Source organism: Gadus chalcogrammus, chromosome 8, assembly GCF_026213295.1.
Source record: "Gadus chalcogrammus isolate NIFS_2021 chromosome 8, NIFS_Gcha_1.0, whole genome shotgun sequence".
NCBI classification, from domain to species: domain Eukaryota; kingdom Metazoa; phylum Chordata; class Actinopteri; order Gadiformes; family Gadidae; genus Gadus; species Gadus chalcogrammus.
In genome coordinates this window covers 26,652,030-26,664,582 of record NC_079419.1, presented here as the reverse complement: position 1 = coordinate 26,664,582, position 12,553 = coordinate 26,652,030, and the positions used below count along the sequence as shown (strand labels likewise).

The window sequence follows — 12,553 nt, the reverse complement described above, 5'->3', positions numbered from 1 at the left end:
CCTTAACATTGTTGAGAATAAAAAATGTAGATCGCCCAGACAACTGTAATTAATTAATGCCCTTAAATATGACTACTTTAATGCCTTTGAATTTATAATGATAGTTTCCCTGGGTAAAGGGACATTAGCACCACCTATTTCCTATTGACAATTACTTCAGGGAGGAAGGTCCTCCCTCAGCCTCCGTTGACTCCCATTCATTTCCCCGAAAGTACTGGCGGCCGGTGAAGTAACATGGGTTTCAATGGTAGAGAGGAGGAAAGTCCTCCTCTGAGTGGGTGTGACCTTAAAGGTAAGGCCACACTGCACGCGCGTTGGCGTTGAAAATCGGCATTTTTGCATAGGGAACAATTGGAGTAGGCGCGTAGACGCGTTACACGCGTTAAAGCGGCGTTAGACGCGGCATACGCACGTAATGACGCACGTAGGCGCACCAACGCGCCCACCGCACCAACGCGCAAAGTTAAAAAATTTTAACTTTTGACGCGCCTACGCGTGACGCTTAGCCGCAATAGCCAACCAGCGTGGAGCTTGACCCGACGTCACTGGCAAAGAGTAGTGACGCTTGCACTGAAGCATATGGTGGACATCTTTCTTTATTCTGGGTGGAAATAGTAACATAGTTCAGTGTTTCCCACAGACCAAGGACCAATGTGTGGTGCGGGGGTGGGTGGGGGGGGTTGGGGCGGGCGGGCGGTGCGGCACGGCGGCGCGGCGGCATCAGCGCACGAGTGTAGTTTTTACCAGAACTTTTGATTCTGTGACATTCAAGGAATGAATTGCAACAGACAACTAAAGCTGGAGGTTTTTATTTCAAGTACAAATTATCTCAAGACCTACCTGAACCAATATTTAACTTTTTTAGGAAAAATAAAATAAATAGTAACAATATACTACTAGGTACAACAAGGCAACTAACTAAAATAATGAATGCAATGCACATATTGTCAGGGAGGGCAGCCGACTGAGATCTAAGGACTTGGAAGGCTCCTAGGATGTCCAGCTCCTGGAACCTCCTTTGTTAGTTCTGTCTCCAGGCCAGTAATGTAGGGTTGGATTACCTACAATGAACAGATCAGCACATTTTCTCTACCAGGAACAGAAGGATCGAAATTACTTTCCCTACTCTTATTTTTTTAAAGTTAAAATCTACACTAATCTGTTTCCACCTCACCTGTGGTTTCAGCAACATTTTGTCTGCTGTCCTCCTGGCCTATAGTAATCAGTATCTCTCCTGAACAGCCCGGCCCCTGAGAAGCACAACATTCGAAATAAATTGATTATATATTTAATAAACATTTACTAGCCACAGCCATTTGACTGTTCAACTTGATTTCAGACTAAGCTAACTACCTCCTCAAGCTGCTCCGCGTCGTCTGGACGAGGCCTTTTTTGGTGCAGAAAAAACTTTTCAATACTCATCTGGATTAAAGCAACAAACATCAGAATAAAATATTATTAAGAATAGAATGTAATAAATGTTTTCTATTCTTTTTGATATGGGCACCGTATAGGCCTATCTAAACTATAACCGTATTTCATCTTAATCGCAGTGTTCGCTGCGTTACCAACGACGTTGTCTATGATGACGGGTGCGGGATGTTCAATATCAATAACGTTGAGTTCATAAAGCTAATATTACCTTTTCAGAGTTAACAAAAAATTTGGGCAGGTGTGTTAGACCACAGTATATCATACTAACCTTTGGTAAACTGCAAATGTCGCAGACCGTCTTCTCTGTGCCAAATATATTTTTCAATTGACCTCAAGCATTGCGCGTGGACAGGAGGAGCGGGCGAATCAGCCGTCAGTGAGTGTGCATGTAACTCCGCGTTTACATGCGGACACATCTGATCCGCATAGATGTGGAAGAACAGCTCAATCGGAATAGAAAAGTATCATATATATACGCCTCAATCGGTTCGGAATAGAATTCTATGCGGAATAGAAGAGGTGGTGTAGTCCGCTATAAACACTTATTCCTTATTAGTTTGGGGTTTAACTTAGAGCAGCTGCAGTAGTTCGCAATTGGTCCACTCCGTCTGTACTTTAATGCACACCGAACTTTACCGCTGTCAAGGAAATTGGATTTATTGCCTGATTCACGTCTTTGTTATTATCACTCCGTAGTAGTTACAGTAGTACGGTAACTTATCAACCCCAGCGTGTCCGGTTGCTAAGCGACGGGTGACATCGGTGGGTTCATGTGTTAGCGTATCGTCGCTCTCGCTCCGTGTGTGTGTGTGTGTACGAGAATGACAGGGAGAACGAGTGCTATGCGGAGATTAATGGACGGAACGATTTTTAGATTTCCAAATCGCGTTATAAAAAAATAAATAATAATAATAATATTAATTAATAATAAAAAAAAGAAGACAGAATCAATTCGTGGCGCTCGATGTTGATTCTGTGGCGCCGCGCCACACAATGGTCTATGTATGGGAAACACTGTAGTTACGCCATTAAAAACGTTTATGTAAAAAAAAATTGCGAGAAATTTGCATTTTACTTTCATAATGTTCGCTCGGTGAATTTGAAGGATGTTTGGTTTGATAGTTATGACAAAGAGGGAACCCATTATCTTGCATGACAGCGTCTCTGGTTGCTAAGCAACCTCAACGTCTTGGCGGACTATGGGCCCTATCTTGCATCCGGCGCAAGTGACTTAGTCACTGGCGCATGTGTCGTTGCTAGTTTACAACTGGCGCAGAGCGTTCTTTTCCCACCAGCGCCACTCGCCGGTAAATTAGGGATTGATCATGCGCCGCAAGGGGCGGTTCGGCGGAAGGAGGAGGCGTGTTCTGGCGCAAACGGTATTTTGCCGTCTCTGAATACCATTGCGCTACTGACCAGGAAATACCTGGTTTAAAGTCAGTGGCGCGTTGTTCAGACGCTATTTTAAGGGCGCATGCATACATGCGCATGCTATGCATACGGATTGCTTGTGCACCTCGCGCACACTTTGCTTCTCTCATCTACCTAGCCGCACATTCTTGGTAAATTATTTGGGAAAGAACAGCTGATGCAGCGGTAATAAGTTGTACTTTTAAATCAATGCATCTGCAAATACCGTACAGCGAACACATATTTTCTTGACACAGACATCGTGTAGCAGGCCTACATGCCCATAACTTTTAGGATTGATGAGTAGGCCTATTTGATCGTGAAAAACATTGTTTTACCGCGAGTGAGTGTTAAAAAGAATGAATGAATGCGGGCGCGCGTGTGTGCTCTGTAAGGCGCCCAGTTTCCAACCTCGAAATTTCACTTCATTTAAATTTAATTTGCATGGTATTTCTTATCCTTACCAGATGCCCGAACCACCTCAGCTGACTCCTTTCTAAGTAAAGGAGCAGCGGCTCTAATCAGAGTTCCTCACGGATGGCTGAGCTTCTCACCCTATCCCTAACGCCCCGTGCCCACTACCTCCGTCAGTTGTCCGTTGCCCATTGACTTTGAATGGGGACGGTCGCGCAATGCATTGTGGATCCGTCAGTTGACTTGGAGCGTTCGCCACCGTCAAAAAGTTGAAAAATGTTCAACTTTTTCGGCAGCGACGGATCCGTCATCCAATCAGATCGCGTATGCAAATTTAAGCACTGTGACGCGACTCGGGCTCTGACGATACTGGAAAGCGGGAAAGCGGGTAATCTTGCCTCGCAACAAGCAGGAAGAAGCGGGAAGAACCCGGCGAACCGATTTGATTGGCTGACGGATGCATCTGCAAAGACTACTCCCCCATCCGTCAGCCACGCCTTCTGACGTCCGTTGACTGACGGTGCAGTGGGCACGAGGCGTAAGGGAGACGCCAGGCACCCTTCTGAGAAAACTCATCTCGGCCGCTTGTACCCGCGATCTCGTCCTTTCGGTCATCAACCAACCCTCATGACCATAGGTGAGGATAGGAACGAAGATCGACCGGTAGATCGAGAGCTTTGCCTTGCGGCTCAGCTCTCTTTTCGTAACAACGGTGCGGTAAAGCGAACGCAATACCGCCCCCGCTGCTCCGATTCTCCGGCCAATCTCACGCTCCATAGTTCCCTCACTCACGAACAAGACCCCGAGGTACTTGAACTCCTTCACTTGGGCAAACTAAACACGTAACGCATAATACAATCAATGGCAATGTCTATTACCGCGGGGACACATGCATATTAGGATAGCATACAATACTGATAAGAAACAATGTTTATAATGTATTGCGTATATCATTAAATAGAACCACAGTTACCGCATATCATATGTTATAGCCATACGTTTTCTTTGCCGAAATTTATTTGAGGACTCAGTAGGCTTTATTCCTTGTGTGAATTAGGCCATATTATTTGGCAATAAACTAAGCCATTTGCAGTTTGAAATTCTCGGAGACTGCAGACGCGCTGTCAAAATATCAACTCGTCCGATTCAAATGCGCTCATGGCTCTTAAAGGGGATGGGAGCTGGCACTCTCATTGGTTTGTTGCACGTTACGCCCAAACCACACCTACGGGTAATTAGGCTGCTTCAGACCAACCCTTTTGACACTTGCGCCGCATTTATCTGCCTGTAAAATAGCGATAGCGCCGTAGAACCGCCCACAAAGCTACTTGCGCTTTGCGTTTCCCACTTGCGTTTCAGACCGTTAAAATAGGGCCCACTATCTCTGCTGATCAACACTACGAATGCTGGAAACAGACCAGACACACCATGTGAAGTTATTTAACCCGATTATTGTTATTTATATCCGAGATTATTTAATCTAACCTGATCTAAGCTCTATCATTCACCCAAACACGGCGGCGTTTGGGTTTCCTACCTCGGACTAAATCCAGCGCAGGCACAGGCGCGTTAGGCGCGTTGAACCATTTTTGTGACACACAATGATCAAGCGTCAAGTTAGGCGCGTTATGCGCGTTTTTTAACCCGATTAACGAGTGCAGTGTGGCCTTAGCTTTAGGCGTCTGATTTGCGCAAAAATCTATTCGCACTGCGCTATGAACCAATAAGCAGGATCCCTGGCTGGTGAGCAATGTTGCCAGATTGGGTAGATTTCCCACCAAATTGGGCTACTTTTAACCCATTAGGCTGGGAAAATTATCATTGGGCGGGAAATCTGCCCTATCTAGCAACGCTGTCGATAACAAACCCGCTCTGCCTGCATTGCAGCTCAGTTAGAGACGCAAAGCAGGTGAAATCATCTGAAGGTAGGGTTGCCGCAGTGTGGACATTTTCACACCGAGTAATACGCTCGTGTCAACACCGGTATTACCGGTATAAACGGTATTAACTTTGAAACTAGGTCAACCACCATCTTCTCCGTCAACTCTCTCACACCCGGTGACAGCGGCTGGCAGCGCGCCAATTCTCGGCGTCTTATAACGTTCTATATATAATAGTATAATATAATTTTATATATCATAATATCACGGCCAAAAGCTCTGTACGCCTCCGGATGGCCGTAGCACGGGGAGCTCACGTAGGGATTGGGCTTCGCAGGGTTTGTTTACCGGCGTTGCTATGGTGACCGATCTTGTAAGGAAGCGCGCCAATTCTCTTCCGCACAGAGCAGAACTGTAACTGTCTTAATTATAATTATATCGTATTTTATTACTGAAAAAAATAAAATAAATAAACTCAGTGTTTATTTATTTAAAGAAATAAAGAAAAAATAATGTGCGTTAATGCATCAATTTGTATTAATCGCGTTAAAAATAAAATGAACGCATTAACTTGCCCAGCCCTAGTAATATATTTGGCTGCAGCCGCCAATTCAATATCATCATATCATACTCATGTATAGTCAGAATCACCAATAATCATAACCTGAATGTTTGTCTGATGCATATGCTCTAGATGCTGCTCCTAAACTGATTTAATGCACGCGTTCATCCACATATGCACAACCATGCGGTTCTTGAACTAAAGAAATCTGTAAATTCCAAGACAATTTCACCAAACTTCCTGTAATGTAATGTTGAGGTTTTTGCAGTAATCTTATGTGCTGATGTGTCAGTTTTTGTGTAGTTTTGGGTCCTAGTTTGTGTATGCCGCAGTGGATGGCATAGTCGTGTAAACACATGTCATCACCACTGGCCCTATGTACTAGGCACATCTCTCTTTATTATGGTTAATTGTTTAACAGCTATCTGCTCATTTGGGTCATTACAATTCTTAGATATTGTTATAATAATAATAATACATTTAATTTAGAGGCGCCTTTCAAGGCACCCAAGGTCACCTTACAGAGCATAAAATGTATTATAAACAGACAGTTATTCCGTATTTAACATGGAATCTATGTATCAGTGAGGATATTGCATTGTCAAATGCAATTTAACATTCTTTTAATTCAGCCTTTTTTAAATCTCGCAATGCCTTTAAACATCAGGGATGTCTGCCTAAGCTCAAATAAGCCTGCAAAGGCAAAGGGGTTTTATGGATGGCTACATAACTTACATGAGTAACCTATTCTGAACAAACTCTAAACTCTTTCATGTTTTCAAAATGGAACTTAGGCTGGAGCTAATGTTCAATATCAAATGAAAAGTTGCTGTCACTCCTTTACAAATGGAAAAAAAGCATGAAGACAGTGAACTCTAACATTATAATTTAAATAATGCTTTAGATTTTAACCCGTTCGATTTCAGTCGATTTTAGTAGACTAAAACAAGATTAAAACTAAAATGTGACAAAAAAAAAATATTTTTAGTCAAAAGACTATGACTAAATCCAAAATTGCTATCAAAATAAACAGTGTGTGTGTGTGGGGGGACACAATTGCATATTGTGTGTGTGTGTGTGTGAGAGTGTGTGTGTGAGTGTGTATGTGTGTATGTATGTATGTATGTATGTATGTATGTATGTATGTATGTATATATATATATATATATATATATATATATATATATATATATATATATATATTTATTATACACGGAGAGGCCCTCTTAAGCCCATCAGATACTTGGCTTCGCAGTGCATCAGTGTCTTTCTCTATGGCTCCCTCTCTCTCCTTTTCCCTGTGTATTTGTATCGCTACAACGAGAAAGGATGTAATGATAACGGCAAAAAAATAAAGGCTCCATGGTCAGGGGCATAACTACATGGGCGTAACACCCCTGGTCAGATAGTAAGTAAGTATATATATATATATATATATCTTGTCTTTATATTATGAATATTTTAATATTTTCTGGTTATGTTATACCTGATCCACACTTACACATTGGTGGAAGTGGATTTTTAACGCACAGATAGCTAGGCTAAATATATTGTTATAACTATAATTGAATAAAAGCTACATGGTCTACTTATAATATTATAACTAAAGATTTTTGTATTTATATATATGTATAATCTATATTTTAATATTTAATTAATACAATATTAAACCAATTTAATCGGGTGATTTCTTTCGACTTCAGAAGGGGGGGCGGGCTGTGCAGTGCACGCTCTAGTATACAGATCTTGTTATAGCGATAATTGAATAAATGCTACATGGTCTACTTCAGTGGCGTCACTATATGCTATTTTATTCGGTGCTAAAGCCCCGGATATTATTTAATTAGCCGGTAAACATATCTATATTTAATGCTATATTTACTGGTAACTATGGAATGCATCAATTAAATTCAGTCTAGAAGTGATGAAATCATTGTAGTCACTTATAGATAGTTATTTAGAAAGAAACATGGGGATTCCTGGGACATCTCAAAATAAAGTAGTCCTTCTGGCAAGAGAATAAACAGTTTAAAAACATAACCAGACTGTTTACCACCTCAAGTGAATTAACCTATCCTATCCCCAGTCAGATCCACATATATATATATATAAGGTCTGTCTCACTTGTATTTCTTTTACTCTGAAAGTGTTTCCCAAAGACAGTGGTAGACGGGGAATCCTGTATTTGACTTTTTGTGTAAAGGAAAATCAATAGTATAATGTAATATATAATATAATATGTAATATATACTATAATAATATATAATATAAATGTAATAATAAAAATAATAATCGTCCTTCAACCAATCAGACCAACGATCGCTTCGATCGCAACAATCGCTTCCCTGTCGTCATGGTGTTAAACCAGCCAATAACGCCCCGGAGGGAAAAAATGCCTGGTGATTGGCTCCAGTAAAAGCGGATCAGAAACAGTAAGAAATGTATTGCTCTCCAGACCCCGCTGCAGAGCAAATTCAAATCACGGGCAGAACGGACTGGGGTAACCCAGTCCATCACCGTAGCCTATCTCAACTATAACTTTTCATATTAATCGCATCGTTTGCTGCGTTACCAACGTTATCTATGCTGACTTAGGCTTGTTCAATATCAATAACGTTGAGTTCATAAGGGCTAACATTATCTTTTCTGATTTAACAGTAATTTTGGGCAGGTGTTTTTGAGCACAAACCTATATCATACTAAACATTTTTGTAAAACTGTCGCCGACCGTCTTCTCAGTGCCAAATATCCCCCTGCTTCGGGTCTTCCTTTGATAGCCGTGTTGAGAGGAGGAGCGGGTGAATCAGATGTTTATAAGTGTACCCGCGCACCACTGGCATGAATGCGGTTCAATACGAATGCATGAATGCGCTTGACTCTGTGTGTGCGTGTTCGTGTGCGTATGCCTGTGTGCATAGGCGTCGATTACGGGGGGGACATGTCCCCCCCACTATTTAAAATACGAATTTTGTCCCCACCACTTTTAAAAATGTGCAAACCAATTGCGACTGAAAAAAATCCCCACATACTGAAGCGAAATCGTCGAGTCTATAATCATGTGATTGGCGCGCACGAAGACATCATTTATTAGATAGGCCTACCTAATAAACCGTTGGAACCAAGGGCGTCAGTTTGTTTTTAGAAGTGGTGGGGACAATAACCATAAGCTTGAGTGTGGTCTGAAAAGTGCTGGGTACCCTTATGTAAGCTATTCATCCATTCAACGCTGCATTACAATATGCTGTACAGTGTATTGTCAGGTGTTGAAATTATTCGAATACTGGTTCGGAAAATTAGTATTTGAAGCTTAAATCAGTATTCGGAGCTTCGTTATTTTTTTTTTTCACATACGTGACTTTACCAGAGCGAGGGAGGGAGGCAAACTATAAGCGTCAGCGACACCAAGCAGAGAAGCGAGAGAGGTGGAGGAAGAATAGATATCTTGTTTCCCTTTACTTTATAACACAACATTAGCGGGATCTCTGGAGGAAAAGTAATACTTAAAACCTTAGCTTAGTTGTTTGTTTACGTTCGCTGTACAGCGCCGCGCCAATCAACTGTGACTGGCTTCCTGCAGAGCGTGAGCGTCTTGGGAATACCCGGTCAATATAATGGATATAATATGGACACATAAGACAATCAATATTCGGTATTTGTTATGGATTTATTGTACAAATTCCCTGAAAAGATGCACGTTCCAGGATGAATTGAAAAGCTCCCGTAAGGGCTGAGATGGCAGAGAACAGCTGATTTGGAACGGAGCAACAGCTGTTCGCTTTCATGGGGAAAAACGAAGGAACTTCAACCTACTTAGAAGCACCCAAGCACCCAGAGGAGAATTACATCTGCCAAATCCTGACCACCAGTAAACACTTGCGAAGGACCAATGTAGCCTTCACTCGTTACAACATCATAAGAAAATTGTCCGCAAATAAAATCCCCTTCAGTTTAGGATAATCACACAGGTTATGCGAGAACATATTTATGTCAGGATAGGCCTACCGGGCTCCAAGTCGTCACATATCTCAATCAGACAAAACCAACTATAACCACATTGGCATAGCAATCGCACCGTGTGTAGCTGCTACTAGCTGCAATCTATATATTCAATGCATACTAACTGGAGCACAAACCAGAATCAGATCACAATCGCTTAGGACCGTGGGTAACCTTTGGCCAGGTCATCACGATTCACGAGCAAACAGAACCAGCAGCAACGTTTACGTAAACCAATTTCTTACCTTATGTGGCCCTCCACATGCAGGCTAGATGACGTATCCATATCGATATCCAGTGTCACAAACATGCTTTTTATAGGAAGCAAAAGGACCGGCTATTTTCTGAATAAAAATGTACATTTTGGCTGTCTGTCTTGAAACTTCTCCAGTGCGTTCACACCAAAATATAATATAATTGTATATATAATATCACGGCCAAAAGCTCTGTGTGCCTCCGGATGGCCGTAGCGCGGGGAGCTCATAGGGATTGGGCTTCTCGAGAGTCGGGGTTTGTTTACCGGCGTTGCTATGGGTTCCGGTCTTGTGTGTTCCAACGGTTTATTAGGTAGGCCTATCTAATAAATTATGTCTTTGAGCGCGCCTATCGCATGATTTTAGACTCGACGATTTCGGTTGAGTATGTGGGGATTTTTTCAGTCGCAATTGGTTTGCACATTTTTAAAACTGGTGGGGACAAAATTCGTATTTCAAATAGTGGGGGGGACATGTCCCCCCCGTCCCCCCCGTAATCGACGCCTATGGTTGGAACACACAAGACCGGAACCCATAGCAATGCCGGTAAACAAACCCCGAGAAGCCCAATCCCTATGAGAGCTCCACGCGCTACGGCCATCCGGAGGCGCACTGAGCTTTTGGCCGTGATATTATCTATACAATTATATTATATTATATACCATTATATATAGAGCTCCGAGAGTCGCAAACGGCAACAATCACTTTCTCCTCCATGCTGCAGTTCACTGCAGCATGGAGACTGCACTGCACTGAGTTTGACGGTTGAACGCTGATTGGCTGTTACGTTACACATGTCACTCAGTGGCCACGCTGTTGAACGCTGATTGGCTGTCATAACGCGAAATTCGTGTCAAAGTTGAAATATTTAAACTTTGAGCGAATTTGTCGCGCCACAAATCCTCGTGAACACGCTGGCCTGTGCACGGCGAAAGTGTGGCGCGACAAATCAAAACTTGTCGCCGGTTTTCTCTCGCGAAAAATAAGGTACATAAGGTAAGAAATTTGTTTACGTAAACTTTGCTGCTGGTTCTGTTTGCTCGTGATGACCTGGCCAAAGGTTATCCACGGTCCCAAGCGATTGTGATCTGATTCTGGTTGGTGCTCCAGATAGTATGCATTGTATATATAGATTGCAGCTAGTAGCAGCTACACACGGTGCGATTGCTATGTCAATGTGGTTATGGTTGTTTTGTCTGATTGAGATATGTGACGACTTGGAGCCTGGTAGGCCTATACTGACATAAATATGTTCTCGCATAACCTGTGTGATTATCCTACATTGTAGGGGATTTTATTTGCGGGCAATTTGCTTATGATGTTGTAACGAGTGAAGTCTACATTGGTCCTTCGCAAGTGTTTACTGGTGGTCAGGATTTGGCAGATGCAATTCTCCTCTGGGGGCTTGTTTTTTTTTTCTTTTTTTAATGCAGCATAACATATGCTACCAGCAGCCCTTGCTCGTCTTCAAAAGGAAGATGCTCAGTCCCTCGTTTCATTTCGTACCCCCTTTACAGTCTGGCATTGTTTGTCTGGTAAACTTTGTTGATGTCAAGATAAGTGTTAAATTGCCAACACTGTTCTTTGTCCCGTGTGTATTAGTATTACATATCCCGAGCCAATACCCTGGTGTTTCCAACACCGTTTTGCAAAACAAGCCACAAATTACTTAATATCTTTCATACTACCGTAAAGAAAACGTCAAAATTACACATTTATGTGTCTGTTTCACTGATTTAGTTCAGCCGCGGCATCCATTTCGTCCTAAAGAACTAAAGTCGATTCATTGGCTGACGGCGCTTTTCTGCTAACGTGATTCGCTCAGTGCCTCACGTGTTGTCTTTTTGACATTTCCGTGTTAGCTGGCCGCGGGAACTTTAGAAATGCCTCGTCTTACTAAATTGTCCGCTAAAAGAAAGACACAAATGGGTCTAGCAAGATCCACGAGAATATATCAGCCGGCCGAATTGCCTCATAACCCTCCAGTGAACAGCGCGTCCGGTCGTAAGTTGTTTACTAACCGTGAGGTGATAGAGGGTGCCACTGACTGCGCGACACAGCAGTGGTTGATTGTCCATGTCTCTCGTCTAAATGAGATGATAAATGATCTTCTGTGTCCTAACTGTGCCGAATCGGATCTGTCAATAAACATTGATCAAAAAACCAGGGCTTTTGCAGTAGCCTGATTCTGGAGTGCAACCGTTGTAAAGCTGAGGGTGGGTATCGGCGAAGCGTGTATACATCCACACGACTGCAAAGTGAGACCCGCGGAGACGTCGCCTTTGACGTAAATGTGCGAATGGTGCTGTTGGCACACGAGTTGGGCTTGGGTTATGCTGCGCTGAAAAGATCAGCAAGGTTTTGGGGATCCCTTCCCTTCATTTGAAAACGTACCAGCGACATGACAAAAGAGTTACAGGTAGGCTATGTAAAGATGAGGAATGATTACAGACTTGGATGATAATAATGTAGGTCTAGTAATAAAATATATGTAGGCTACTGTATTAGGTAAATGTACACATTATGGTAGATAGGTATTAACTCAATACACATCCAACATAATTATGTTACACCACTAGTAGTAAACATAATACACCATACAA

At 42.5% G+C, this 12,553-nt stretch overlaps 1 protein-coding gene across 1 annotated transcript in view; it reads left to right on the top strand.

Annotated features, from left to right (window-relative positions):
- Positions 1-12,553, top strand: part of slc12a2l (solute carrier family 12 member 2-like) — a 132,038-nt gene that overhangs the window by 82,213 nt on the left and 37,272 nt on the right. The window lies entirely within an intron of this gene.